The following is a 14,857-nucleotide window of genomic DNA, read 5'->3' as shown; positions in this document are numbered from 1 at the left end:
TTTCGGCCGAGCAGACGAGCGCTCGCCGTCCGTATAGACACACCTGCCGTGCAGTGCATTGCCGGCTAGCGCTGCATTTAATAGCTTATCCCCAATATGTCGTTGCAGTGTTTCACCCGACGGTTTGTTAGCTTACTCCCTTAACGGATCGGTTGCTGAGCAACCCAGGGGTTTAAAAGAGGTCGCAAAATACCACTCGCTTGCACACTATACGTGTGCTGGACGCAGCTAGGCGTGCTCGCAAATGTCACCGCGTGCTTTATGGTACGCTTCGCCCGTCATTGTCATGCGATGACATAAATGAAGAACAAAAAAACACTGCAACTCGGGCAATTTCCGCCCTCGGCTCTTTTTTTTTTTCTTGCAACCACGCTTCGCGATGACGCAAAGCCTCGTTAACCAGTTTATTACACATCATGCAATGAAAAGAGCTAAACATACTCACGAGGCTTTTTGCGCACGTTAATTCGCGCTGTTCTAAAGATACAAACGTGACCGCGCAAGAGCGGCACAATTTATCAGACCTCTCTACATGAATCAAATATAATTATGTCGCTCGTATTGAAAAACAGCCCACTTAAATATTCATTGCAACGAACGCTCCCCTATATGTTGGTACAACTTTCACATTCGTTAAAATATGATTTGCTATGAGCAAGAGCATTCCTTGGTCGCGAGTCTGCCGGCCGGAGCTACGTGCGCACCAAAACGGCTCCGAGTGATAATTACGTGCTCAGCTAAATGTGCGCTGGTTTGTTTCCTTACGTTTTTTAAGCATACTATGCTGATGTATAGGCGAGTGAGCGTAACATCTTCGCCGCTACGAAATCTTTCTCGCAAGCACTGACTGGCAGCGTCAATCTAGACGCACACTAAGCTTTATACCGCGGCACACACTAAACAATTACTCACCCATAAGGGTGCAAATCAGCTGTCCCCAGATGAACACCCTGTTGGGCGCTAAAAAGGGCGCAAAGATCAGCACCCTTCAGGAAGGGTGCACAGCATGAAAGTTTAGAGGGCGCGCATCAATCCAAGGCTTTTGCTTCATGGGTGAATCAATGTGGAGCACCCTTCCAACATGCATTCGTGGTGTTACGGAAAAATAGTACTCTTTAATGGGGGTGCAACCATTGCATTTTCTGAAGTATCATTAAGTGCACCCTTCCGTAAGGGTGCTCATCTCGGCACCCTTTTTTAGCACCCAACAATTGGAAATGGGTGTCCGTCTGGGGACACCTGATTTACACCCTTAAGGGTGAGAGTTTGTTTAGTGTGCATATTGCGGTATTAATCTGCGAGAAGCCTATCGATGCTGATTTAATCCTTCTTTTCATGCTACTACACGGATCCCACAGCAACGCAAGCTGGTCAGTATACGGGCTGCCTCTGCAGTGCACGGATACGATGCAGCCGCGCCGTCCTCACGGTAGCTGCGGCAGGTATACGGCCTACGCGGGCGGTCGGAACCTGTTTTGCTTATACCGTGCGAAAGTCGCCACTGACATCAGCGTCACCGCATCTTCGTGACGTCGCGGCGCGAGGGAGGTGCATAGAAAAAACCAAAGTGGGAGAGTAGGAGACGTTCAGCTTAAATCGTTAGTATGTCTCATTAATCGCCTTCACTGCGAGTATTATACTCGCGCGTGAAACCGACGCACTGCACCGAAGGAACGCTAGCGTTGCTCTGTTAATCACGAACGTTGCTGTGCAGTCATGGCGCACAACTCTCGGCTGAATTTTCCTAACAGCGACGTATAGCATGTTTCATAGCCGACGCATCGGTTACGGTTACTTCGACGGCTCGGGCAGAGCCGCAACCGAGGCAACAACCACGTCAGGGTGCCTGTTGAGGTGAAAGAAAAGACTCGGAGGATTTCAGCCAAGACTGGTAGTGTCTAGCCGGCTGCAGATTGATGGCACGGCGGGGTTTCCACTCCATCCGCTCCGCCAACAAGATCAATCTTCGCCTGCGGGGACCATGCAGGGGAATGCCGTTCGCCTCCTGAGGGGCGACGTAGCGACCTCCGGCCTGCGAAGCTCCGCGCCTGGAAAGCGCAGTCGATGAAACTCTGAAAACGACTCTTCCCTTCTTTCCTCACACGTCCAGGCTTCTTTCGTGTTTTCCCTCTGTTTCTCTCCTTTCCCTACTCGGTCTTAGACTCCGTTCCGGCTTTTGTAGCGCAACGGCTGCAGCAGACGCCGCTCGCGTGGCTCGATCGCTGCTCGGTGCTTGAAGCATTTGTGGCAAGGTGAATGCATTCCGGCGGATTGTCTCCGCTGTCTTTGTAGATGGCCTTTTTGCATCTTTTTTTCACTTCGGCGTTGGCATCATGCCCGGATAATCGCGATACTCGCGTCACTCATTGCCACTTGTTGCTTTCGATGCACGATCGTGCTATAAGAAATTAACACGGCGCTCAGTACGGGGCAATACATGGAGTATGTCGGGTGCCTCGAAACGAATCTGCATTCTAACTGGCCGATGCACAGTTTGGTCAACCTCACAGGCACAAACCGAACAATAGGGGTGTGCGCCATTTTGCTGCAATCGTCAAGCAGTGCTGGGTCTCCATCACGTAAGGACACTTTTTCCGCACTGCAAGTCAGTTGATTGGGGAAATCACTGCGCACCACAAAACAGAGCAAAGTGCCGACATGACGGTGAGGAAAACGCTCACTTTTGACACTGTTGTTCAAAATTTATTAAGGGCGGTTCACATGCAAGCGAATTGGCGAACAGAGCGAACAGCGGCGCGGCGCTGCGAAGCGGTTCGCGAGCTTTCGTTTCACATGCATCGCCGCTGCGCGTTTCCCACCGCTGCGAAAACCAATGTTGCTGGCAAAAGATATGCGCTTGCAACCTGTTTTGGTGGCCTGCAAACACAAAAACGCGTAATATATAAGCATTATTTTGTAATTTCTTTTCACAGTTTATTTAAATAAATATAATTCTTGCGTTTTAAGCATTAAACAGCACTTTATACAATTTATTTTTAAAAAAAAAAGTTTGTACGTGTGGCGTACAAATTCTCGTGGCAACGCCGGGCCGTCATTGGTTTAGATGGGGTGCTGCCGCGTCGCCGCCGCGAAAATTTCCAACTTAAGGCGCGCTCACATTAGCGGGAAAACGCGCAACGCAGGACGTTTTCCGCGTGCCGCTTCCCGCACAAGCCGGTTTTTCTCCCGCGGACAGGCTGCTCTGCCGTCCCGCAGAGCGATGGGTTCGGTACCTATTTTTCCCGTGCCGCTGACGAGAACAGCCAATGGGCGCCGACCGTGAACCGTGACGTCGGTCCCAGTTCAGTGACCCCGTCGGCGGAGGCGGAGGCTGCGCGCGTCCGGCCGGCCGGCCGGCCGGGCACTCGGCGGCTGCTTTGCCAGGGCGACGGGAGGGGAGCTAGCAGACGATCAAGATGACGACGCGAGAAAAGGGTGCGCTTTCCAGTCTTCTCTAGTGTCACGTGACTATCCCCTTCTCTTTCTGCTCGTTCGGGTCCTCCCTCAGCGCCTCCTCTCTCCACATTCCAAGACAACCGCAGCGAGAAAACGCGGGCAGTGTGAGCGTCATTCTGAGGAGCTGCGAGGCAGCGTCGACGTTGACGCTGTGCCGGTGCGGGAAGCTTCCCGCTAGTGTGAGCGCGCCTTTCCCCGAACCTCGCCGCTCCAGCCGCTGGAGCTTCCTTCGCCGCTTGAGAGAGGGTGTATGCGCCGCGGCGGCGGAATTTGCGAGCGGTTCGCTTGCATGTGAAACAGGCTTTACGATTAACCGCACGTGCGTGCTCTTCGACGATTAAAATGCTCTTCGACGCCTCTATCACGCTTTCCAACTGCTGCAAAAATCTGGCTTTTCGATGGCTTCATTCCACCGAGAGAGATCGCCTGTACCGACGTATACCGGGTGTGTCACGGAATCCCGATTATAATTCTTACAAATAAGGTTTTCGAGGGAAACAGAAGCTTTCTGCCACAAAGTAAAACCAGTGTTGGCGGACGTCAAGAAACAGGCGCATCACGTTAACTATTTAAGTGATTCACTAAATTATAATAGCTAACTAGTTCATTTTTTACTATTACCGATAAGCGCCTAATTGCAATTAGTGGCTTGTAGCCGGCCGTTAGTAATAGCCGTACCAATATTTTCAATTTCGAAAACGTGGTTACCCTCGCCGCGCCGCTGTGGCTCAATAAACTTGGGCCATCTCTCGCACCATTCGAAAACGGCGCGCATGAGGGGAGCGCGAAGCGGTGTCCATCAAATCATGATACTCCGTGACGCATATGTCACGTGAGAGTCTCCTCTGCTTCGCCCGCAGTGGAGCGGCGAAGTGACCTGCAGTGGGGAGCACCGCAAGCCCGGGCGGGGCAGAGAATGTCACGTGACACGCGCGTCACAGTGTCACGATTTGAAGAACGTCGCTTCGCGTTCCCCTCAAGCCCGCGGTTTTCAAATTGTGCGAGAAATCGTTTCGTTTCGTTTCGTTTATCGGGGTTTAACGTCCCAAAGCGACTGAGGCTGAGAGACGGCGTAGTGAAGGGCTCCGGAAATTTCGACCACCTGAGGTTCTTTAACGTGCGCTAACATCGAACAGTACACAGGCCTCTAGAATTTCGACTCCATCGAAATTCGACCGCCGCGGCCGGGATCGAACCCGCCTCTTTCGGGCCAGCAGCCGAGCGCCATAACCACTCAGCCACCGCGGCGCGGCGGCTTGTGAAAGAAATGATCCAAATGTCTTGATTCACAGCGACGAGGGTAATTGCTTTTGCAAAATTTTAAAAACTGATCTGTATGTTGCTAACGGCCGGCTACAAGTCGCTAATTGCAATCAGGCGCCTATCAACAATACTAATAAAAGTTAACAATTATAATTTAGTTAATTACTTCACTAGTTAACACGGTTCGCCTGTTTTTTGACGGCCGCCAACACTGGTATTTCTATTCCGCAGAAAACTTCCCTTCACCTCAAAAACCCTACTTTTAAAAATAAGTGGCGGGCTTCCCTGAAACACCTTGTATACCGCCGTGCACTGGCGGCGTGTTACAAAGGCATGTGCTGCACAAGCTGGGGAGTGTGGTCAATTCCTTTCGACAAGAATGACGAACCTGATTCAAGATATGAGGATTTGCGCACTGTATCTCCAGAAAGTTCCTTTCTCATCGTTCCGAGTTTGCTGATGCCATAGCCCGTGAATGACAGCTAAATATAAACTTGAGTATGCAACACCTGTATGGGACCCTGCCCATGGCAACTTAATTAATGATCTTGAGATGGTTCAAAATAACTCTACGTTTCATACTTGCTAACTACAACAGCACATCGAGTATAACTGCTATGAAATCTAATCTCTGCCTCCCTACACTGACATCGCGTAGAAAAGTGTTTCGTCTCGCCCTGTTCCACAAGCTGTTTCATCATCCTGCTTTACGTGATCACCTCATCCCCCAGCCAATTTATGTATCCCGTCGTATTGATCATAATCTCAAAGTCGGAATTGTGTCATGAACACGAAATGCTTCTCGCAGTCATTCCTGCCGCGAACCTCACGTGACTGGAACCACCTTCCCGCAGAAGTTGCTGGCATTGTAAATTATGAGCAGTTCCGCGCAGCAATAGCTAACATTGTATATTCAGATGCTTTTTTAAATATTCCTGTAACCAACTGTATTTTCTCACTGTTTTTGTATATTTACCACTACCCCTCTGTAATGCCACTGGCCCTGAGGGGTAATGTAAATAAAATAAAAAAAATAAAATGAGAAGCCCTTTGAAAGAGGCACAGACTAGCTGAAATGCACGAGGTCAAGTTAGCCGCATCGTCTACAGACTACATCCAGACCCCTAACCAATCGCCGAATGACAGCGTCGTTTGAGCGAGCTTTGTGGGCTCCTTAGGAGTGTGAACCCGATTTTCGTAATACGGTGGCCTCGGAAGCGAGACTGCCTTCAACTAGTCTGCATCCTTGTGACGTCAGCGAATCACTTGGCGAATGCTATTCGGTAATCGAAGTCGCTAGTTCTCCTGCGCGGAGCACTGACGAGCACGTGCAGTTTTTCATTTGAGCATATATATAATCCGTTTCCTTTTCATCGCCACACCGCCATTCTTTTGTCCCTGGCAGGATCGGCTGCAGTGCGGGCGGAGGATATGGGATGACATCGAATAAGGAGGACTAGTGTACAACACAGACTAGGACTTTTTATTTCTCCTTTTCGTGAAGTTCAAATGATTTTCAAACCAAGACCAGCACCTTGAATTTAGCGGCCGCATCTCAGCAGCATTCAACGAAAAAAAAAGGTCAGCAATTGGTTAGAAAACTGAGGCATTATATCCACCACACCACACACGATCAATCTAGTGTAGCTCCATCTTTGCGCGCTTGGTTTGAAGGTGCGCGTTAAATGCAAGGATCGGGAAATGTTAGGGACGAAATTCGAAAAAAAACTGTTGCGCGTCGGTTCATTTTGCAGACGCCTAGCGTCTTTTAGGCTATCAGAAGCGGTAAACACATATCTTATTACTTGTTAAAAGCTACGCAAATTCGGCAGCAGTTCTCTGCGCACATTCAAGGAGGAGAACGCGACTTGTGGTTTGACATGTATATCTCCAATAACGACGTGGAAGTCTGATCGAGGCTTCATTAACGTTATGCCTTCGGTTCTGTAGATACATCTAACGACAACGTAAGTTCTACTTGTGGTGCACACATTTAATTTAGAATCCGCCTTAGGCTGGCGTACGGCACATAGTTCAGCTTTTCATTTTGTGATTACATGCCTTTCAGAACAATAAATTTATGTATAGATCTCATTTGTCGAAGTTACCCATCATACGGTTATCTATGTTATGAAATTTCGGAAAGCAATGCTTATAGTATACCACGCAATATACATATATCTATAACCGCATGAAACTGCGACCATGCGGGGGCCTAATAAAGAAACTGCAGAATTAATTTAGGCGCCGAAAGAAGCCCTTACAGATTACTGGTCATACTTTATCAGATTCACCTCCAAAACTAACACACTCCTCGAGAAACCCCTCGTGCAAACACTGCGCAACTTAAACGTTTTTTAGCACTGCTTTGCTGACGCAAGCTCGTTAGAAGTTGATATGTAGTTGCCTTTTTTTTTTTACTTTTATACCGCGCTGCACCAAAGCTTTTAAAAAGAAGTCTGGAAAGAGCGGGAAAGGAGATTTTTTGCAAGAAGGCAGCCCCATGTAACGCACCGCGTTGCGAACACACACTCTCCTAAAGTGTGCCCCGATTTGCGCTCTTCTTGACTCAGTCTAATTGGTCAGGCTAATTAAATCCTTCTCCTGCTCTCTTTCACCTTTCCACGTGCCCTTCACTCTTTCTTCTCTCTTCACCTCTTCCTCCTCGCTTTTTTCAGCAACTGCTCCCGCGCAAGGCTTTAAATCAGGCGCAGCCGTTTTCCGCGCCTTTCGACGTTGTAACGACGTTATGAATAAAGAACGCGCCGCGCATATCGTCCTTGTGGGCGGCTTCCTTTCGTGGGCTTCTTTTTTTCTCTCTCGCCCTCCCTTGTGCGTTCCTTTTCTCGCGGGCGGCGCGTTCCCACGTCACGCGTGTCGCCATTTTTGTCGAGGAGCCTGTCGTCTATGAAGATGTATCGCCGCTGCGCGTCGCGCGGCCACAAGTGACGACTTTGATCGAACGGCCGAGGCTCTTCGCGCGCCGCAGACGCCTCGCCCAGTGTGTCTTTGCGGCCGGCGGGCATTTGCGGGCCGCTCTTTTTACCCGGACTGTCGGCGGCAGCTGCGGACAAAGGGGAAAGAAAGATTTATGCGGTGATAACTAGACGCCGTCACTCTTGCGGGGGAGTGTGCTCGTTCGACCGCCCCGCGTTTTGTTAAATTGCGCCAAACCCGCGCGCGTCCCCGTTACAAGCGCTGCACGCCTCGACCCTTGGATGCGGCGGGAGAACGTCTCAGCGAAGGTGTGACCGTCCGAGGCTGTATGGCCTTAGATTGCAGTCATTAACGCCGCATTCCACGCAGATCAGATGAAATCAAATCAAACCTCAGCGTTGCGACATCTTTAGCAGATTTCGCAGTCAATCCTATCTGGGAGTTTCTACTAATGAATATCTACGTATAGTTGCGTCGCATGTTATTTTACTCCGTTACAGGCTTGTCAGACGAGGGTATCTGCCGCACTCAGACCCGAGGGTTTATATTGGCAATAAAACGTCTTCCGGTATCACTTGGTACACAGGTCACTACCGTTATAACTGTAGTTTTGAATTCAGCCTCAGAAAGTGACGACTGGCGGTGGGAAACAGGCGAGTCAAATGAGGCTGATAAGTCCACACGGGGAGCATGTTGGATATTTCTTGTCTTCGTACGTGCACAGCTTCACGCATGGTATGATGCGCAAGTGATTTACATATGACATCTGCTCTCTGAAGATACACCGTGTCGGTGTATCAGTGTATAATTCTGAGGCAAATGCATAAGAAGAAGCCGTATGAGCTCGTTACAGGTTCGACATTCTGTCAAACGTCAACCACAGTCAGGTGAGCACAAAATTTCCCAGCCACCGCGGTGGCTCAGTGGTTAGAGTACTCGGCTGCTGACCCGAAAGACGCGGCTTCTATCCCGGCTGCGGCGGTCGCATTTCGATGAAGACGATGATGCCAGAGGCCCGTGTGTAATTAAATCCTAAATGAATCGTCCGTTACGTTTCGTGAACATTTTTAACGAGTTTAAGGTTAATTGAGCGTTGGAATTGCAGACAAGAACTGAACTTCAGTGAGACAGAGAGGCCAGTGAATCGTACGATTTTAGTCATTTAATGTCAATTTCTGCTAGAATGTTGTGAAAGTAGTTCAGGAGTGCATATCTGGACCAAGTAAACACTGCAGATTCAGATTGATACAGTGAAAGGAGAAATAGGAGTGGAATTGAGCGTGTTTGCCTGTCACTCCCACATTATGAACAGCCTACGCACGGCCCTGAAATTAAAAACTCACAACCCACGTATTTTGTGGATATAGTGATCTGTGGGGCCGAAACACGGAGGCCAGAAATGCCAGAAATGGGACCAGCAACTAAGCAGCTAGCGAGACTGAAAGAAAGTAACGTGTATTAAAGGACAGATTTCAGTCGAAGATATTTTAGCTGAAACTAAAAATAAATCGACGTGGAATAATGCGCTGTACTGACAGCAGGTGGCAGAATGTCGCAGTGGATTCCAGGAGAGAGGACATACGTATAGTCGTGGGTGGAAGAGGGTCAGATATATTGACCAGCTAAGGAAATTTGTTCCGCTAACGTTGCCGTGGCCGGAGCAAGACACGGGTAGCTGAAGGTCACTGGAGAAGGCTGTGGTCTTGCAGTGTGCTGAGATGGGCTGATGACGACGATGTCAGTTTGTCGACCAACGAGCACATTCGTATGCAGAGCATATCTGGCTGCGTGTGAGTATACGTGTGCGTTTATGCGATTAGCACTAAATGCTACGCGCATTGGCTGAGCGTCTGTGAGTACTAAGTTACCTCACAGCGCGTAACTTTTGAGTAGTCGGATACAGCTCCAGAACGAAGCGGCAAGCGTCCTTTATAGGGGCCCGCCAGCCAATGACGCCCACCGGTTCTCATGGTTATTCACCTTGACCCCTTGTAGCGTGTCACCGCAGGTGGCTGCCAGTGTTAAGTGCACTCATTAACGGATTGACAGCGACGTCGTGACAATCGCTCAACGCCATTGGCTGGAGGGGCCTTTGAGGGGAATTTGCCGCTTCCTTTTCGAGTTGTATCCGATTTAATGCGCGCATATTGTGATCTTTTTTTTTTTTGTAATACCCGCCTCGAGTATTAACAGTCACCCCCGCAGCGCCCTGCCGCGATCGCTCAGTGGATAGGGTGCTGGGCTGCTCAGCCCGAGGACGCAAGTCGCACCCAGCCACACCGACCGCGTTTCTATGGAGGCGAAACGCAAGGCGCTCCTGTACTGTGCGATGTCAGTGCACGTTAAGGAACCCCAGGTGGTCGAAATTAATCTGCAGTCCTCCACTACGGAATCACTCACATCATATGTATCCTTTCGAGACTTTAAACCCCGCATATCGTTATACAATTAAATACGAACGCTTTCCAACGAAGTATGGCATGCAGCAGCATCTCGTTCTCGTTGCCGCTGCATTCCGTGTGTACGGTATACCTTTCCATAGCGCAGATAAGTTGGTATTCTTCCCCAAACCGTCAATGTATCCTTTTTTTTTCACAGCCTGCCCTGTTCCTGGTGCGTAATGTGAAGTCAGCCTTGCACGTCCGCGCTAAGTGTGTTAGACAGTTGTATTTACGTACCAGTGGGTGTATTCGTATCGTCTTTATGAAAATCGCCCAACCCACTGTATTTTCTCTTGAACCGCGCAGTCGATCGTTAGTGACACCTCTGGTACTGTATAGGTCCGAAAGCGTCAGTATAGGGACGCTCTCCTCACCCTCAATTGAGTTTTCATAATGTTCATAATGCCTCGAAAGAACTCCTAAACCTTACTCCTGTCCTATTCCCAAGTTTATTTCCGGCCCTTTCCCCATATTTGGTAAGTTCTATTGGCATGCTTTCTTTTTCGGCAAAAAGCAGAACAGCTCCCCATAAGGTGGTTTCTGTGCCTTCAAGGAAGAAAGTAAAAAAAAAATCTAAGCATCCGGACACCTTGCTGCGAGCATTCCGCGTGCTGCGCCACGCCTAATTTTTTTCCTTCCAGCACGCCGCAACCTACCGAAAGAAGAAAATCCTCACGCAGGGAGAAGCTGCACCGTTATCGATCACTGTTCTAGGGTCTATTTAAATGGCTCGTAAAGCATCGAAGTTCTTTTATCTAAACTTTCCGGGACTCGTTTCAAGCGACGATGTTTTAGACGCTTCAAGCAAGATTCCACTCGGACATCCGACGAGTGGAATCACCTTCCCACACCACTGGCACTAATCGATGATCACCGTTTATTTCAAGATGCCTTAGCTAACACTGTATAACTAGCAACCTTCTGTAATATTGAGCTCATGTTTCTGTTTTACTACGTTGTATAACCACTCCCCTCTATAATGCCGTATGGCCCTGAGGGTATTTCATATAAAAATAAAAAAAGGTTCTCAAACCACTGGAAGTACAAAGGCCGCCTTAACATAAGTTTAAGAGTAACTCAGTGCACAAAAAAACACCTAAACCATATTCCTGTCCTATTCCCAAGTTTATTTCGGGCCCTTACCCCATATTTGGTAAGTTCTATATGATCCGCAACGTCGCCAGTGCATTAAGGTGCGTTCAAGCGACTAACAAGGCCGCAAAAAGGAAGCCGTGAGTCACAGACCTTCGCAAAAACTTCAGCGGCATATACAAGCGCTTGGCGTGTTTCGACACCTCTGACCCAAGCTCAACAAGTTCGGACCAGCCCCCACCCTTACTCCATGGAGTTCTTTCCGTTCTCTTCCGGTTTTATTGGTTCCATGGCAGCGCTCCAGTGCACGCTGCAAGTCAGGCTTGCAGTTGGAGCAACTGTCCTCTTTTTCCTCCTGTTCTGTGCGTCACTAAATGCGGCATTGAGTGGATGTCTAAAAAACGGAGAAATCAGCGGAGCTACACTTAGACGGCATGGTTTCTCCACTGTCTCGCTTGATGGATGTATCAGGTGGCAGCGACAGACGGTCGAGACAAACAGCGGCAATTTTAGCACGGACTCCCTCTCGTCCCTGCCTTCGCGTAGGCTGAAAACAAAGCAAGAACTCTAGGACGTCACTGCGCAGCGAGGCTCGCAAATTTGAGCGTTCTTGACGCTAAATTCTCTAACCATAGAGACTCGTTTTAACATGATAGAGGGCAACGTGACATTGCATTTTTCAGCCGCCCAGTGAATTGTATGCGACGAACACGCACCTTCAAAGTGTTAGCTTCGAATGTCATTGTCCCTTTCCATTCGTTAGTGATCGATTCTGTGGTAATCTCGCATCGCACTCTCCGCGCGAACTATTCATGGAACGTCAGTGCTACAGCGCAACCCGTTTAACTCACAAGAACTCACCTTGCAACAAAACTTTACTGCTTCACCTAAATGGGAATGAACTGTCAATATGCTTTGCAGTGAACTCTTCTGTCCTCCGCCCGCCGCAATGATCAGTGTATGTATGTGGCGTTCGGCTACTGAGCCAAAGGTCGCTAGATCTAATCCTGGCCGCAACTTCGATCGTGCCAACTGCGATGTGAAGCGACTTTGCTGCGTAGCCTGTGGTTTGGCATTGCGCCCAGTTGAAAACTATTTTCTCATGGGCACCGCCTTATTGCATAAGTAGCGCCATCTAGCTCCTGGGTCGATGACAACCACCATGCTGTCCTGTGTGGCTAGCCGCCGATGCGTTTGGTTGAGAGGAAGCGCCGTGGGCCGAGCTGTCTAATCGCGTTATTTTTAGAGCTGATCCATGCAGGATACCTGTATTCAGAAGAACATCTCTCACGTGGTTCTCGCTGCTACTGGAAATTCTTATCTCACATGACTGCCACTGGTTCGGCATGCGTGTGCAGCGCACGTCAATTCTGTGTCGACCAAGCAACGAGTGCCCATAGTATATAAACAGTGTGGAAGGAAAGAAAGATGTACGCCGTGTTAAAATCGCACTGCGGAAATTGCATCATGCTACCTCGACATGCTCGCACCTTCACTGCAACTTTAATTGTATCCGGCGCACGGGATGAAAATCAGCAGTATGGAATATATGCAATGAACATACATTCTCTGAACCTGCGAATACTCGTGCGTAAAATTTCAGTTCAGTGTTCGATTCCTAGTTTGCTGGTTTTCAATGTAGACTACATTTTTCTTACCGAGTACTTTTCCTCTGATACACATATGGTAACCCGACAAACGAATGATCTGCTGGCACGTACATATTGCTCATTTGTAGGAATCAAATGAAATGACATATCGCTTCCTTGCACTGCTTCAATGATGCCATCTACAGTTCTTGACATGCATAAAACCGTTGTCATTCGTCGGAAAGCATATTTTCTGCACATAAATGGTATTAGCATTTCCTGGCACCTTTTAAATAAAGCATGCAATATACAACGTCTTGGGTATCAAAATATTTAGATTAAAGCCAAGTGTGTGTGTGTGTGTGTGTGTGTGTGTGTGTGTGTGTGTGTGTGTGTGTGTGTGTGTGTGTGTGTGTGTGTGTGTGTGTGTGTGTGTGTGTGTGTGTGTGTGTGTGTGTGTGTGTGTGTGTGTGTGTGTGTGTGTGTGTGTGTGTGTGTGTGTGTGTGTGTGTGTGTGTGTGTGTGTGTGTGTGTGTGTGTGTGTGTGTGTGTGTGTGTGTGTGTGTGTGTGTGTGTGTGTGTGTGTGTGTGTGTGTGTGTGTGCGTGCGTGCGTGCGTGCGTGCGTGCGCGCGCGCGCGCGCGCGCGCGCGACAACTGTTAGCCTGTTTCAGCGTCCATGGACGTAGGCAGCGCCCCATTGGTACCCCAATTCTGAGGTACGTTTTTCCAGACCCACATGGCCTTTTGCGATCGCTGTTGCGACGCAGAGCGGCCTCATCCAAAAACGTGCAGCCCTCTGCTCACACGCTGGGAAAGAAGGCTACAAGCAATGCGGCAACCACGCTTTATATCATTATCATCAGATTCACTACGCCTACTCCAGGACAAAAAAGCCTCTACCATCCACTCCGTTACCCTTAAGGACCAGCGGTTATCTTGCCTTCGGATTACATATGCCCTGACCAACACCATTTCCACCTCTTGATTTAGACTGGAATGTCATTAACCTGCGTTTGTTCCCTGACCCGCTCTGCCCTCTTCCTGTATCTTAACGTTACGCCAATCATTTTCCTTCCCATAGCTCGCTGCGTTGTCCTCAGGTTAAGTTGATGCTCGACGGACTTTCCTTCGGTGCGACTACAGCGCGCTCACATCGGCCGCTACGGGAAACTCGCATTGCGGACAATGTCCAACACAATGCCTCCGAACGTCGTCAAAAGCTACCTCGGTAAAACAATGACGTCACGCTGTAGATGTTGCTCTCGGTACGAGCGTATATATTAGTACTATGGACAACGCCCTAGCGAATGCAATCTGCTTTTGTCTAGTCCTACAACGTTAGAAAACGACGGTATATATTGCGCTAAAAATGCCATTCAGATATAAGAGGACCTACGAAGGACAGCCTGACATTTAAACTAAAAATAGTGATGGGATAGCCCCTAAGTTCATTCTTGCTGCCAAAAATACCGCAGCGGGCGCTTAACACATATTGTTAAACTTCATCAAAAATTCAGTCTGCATCGCTCCTGGTTAGAGTGCAGATCCAAGACCTCAAACATGTTTATTTGTATTTGTTTCAAACATCATGAAATGGTACATAGTTCATTCAAACTTACAAATCTCATGTCTCTTCCTTAAAAAAGTAGGCCTTCTCTGTCAACATGCCAAGTCGAAAAAATGTCCGTTGCCTAGGGTGCTGGGCACGCATAAATATCCTCCTACTTTTTCTCATTTAAAAGGCAAAGACGGGCAAGTTGGTGGTTAACAGGGGAGTGCATATTGCAACCGCGCAAAACTACGAGGGACGAAGAGAAGAATGCACAAGACACAACGCGGAACCTCAACTATAAGGTTTACTACACGGAAAACCACATGCGCGCGTGGCACAAGTTAGCATCAAGATAGTTGAATTCCTCCTTGGACAAGGATACGGAAGTAGTGCTTATGCAACGGTCTTTTTCTTTTCTAATGCTGTAGGCTTCAAAAATTTCCCTGCTGAGCTGGGTCGGTAATTTTTTCAGGACAATTGTGTCTCGGTACCTGGGCGTGCAGTTACGGCAATGGCGACAATGTTT

Source organism: Amblyomma americanum, chromosome 1, assembly GCF_052857255.1.
Source record: "Amblyomma americanum isolate KBUSLIRL-KWMA chromosome 1, ASM5285725v1, whole genome shotgun sequence".
Lineage (NCBI taxonomy): Eukaryota > Metazoa > Arthropoda > Arachnida > Ixodida > Ixodidae > Amblyomma > Amblyomma americanum.
Note: the sequence above shows the minus strand (reverse complement) of the source record.